Source organism: Myotis davidii, unplaced genomic scaffold (genome assembly GCF_000327345.1).
Source record: "Myotis davidii unplaced genomic scaffold, ASM32734v1 scaffold211, whole genome shotgun sequence".
Classification (NCBI taxonomy): domain Eukaryota; kingdom Metazoa; phylum Chordata; class Mammalia; order Chiroptera; family Vespertilionidae; genus Myotis; species Myotis davidii.
The window spans coordinates 450,366-450,850 of NW_006282523.1; positions in this window are offsets into that span (position 1 = coordinate 450,366).

A 485-nucleotide genomic window follows, 5' to 3' on the forward strand; every position below is an offset into this window, starting at 1 on the left:
TGCGTTCCCGGACGGACGGACGGACAAGGGTGTGCACTGCAGGGGGCAGCAGCCCTCCAGCCAGTCCCTCCCAGACCCCCTCCCCCGGGTCAGCAGCCCCTCCTCTTCCCAGGGCTCAGGCTGCTGCCATGGCAACGAGTCCCTTTGCTGGCGACAGCACGCATCCTGGAAAGGGTCAGTGGTCCAGGGACCAGGGGGTCCAGCAACTGTCGCACCACCTCCAGGAGGCCAGCCCAGGCCCCCCCTGCTCTGCCACCTGCCTCCTTGGTAGTAAGAAACCTGGAGAGACAGAGCGGAGGGAGCCTGGATGGGGCTGGCCCAGAGGGCGGGGCGGAGGGCGGTGGGTGCTGGAAGCTCTGGGCCGCCCCCGAGCCTGCAGATGCCCGAGGAGCATGGCAGACCCTGGGGTGTCTGTGGGGAGGAGCCAGTGGGGACTCGGAGCAGCACCCCCCACTTTGGGCTCCCCAGGGAGCTGCAGAATCCTG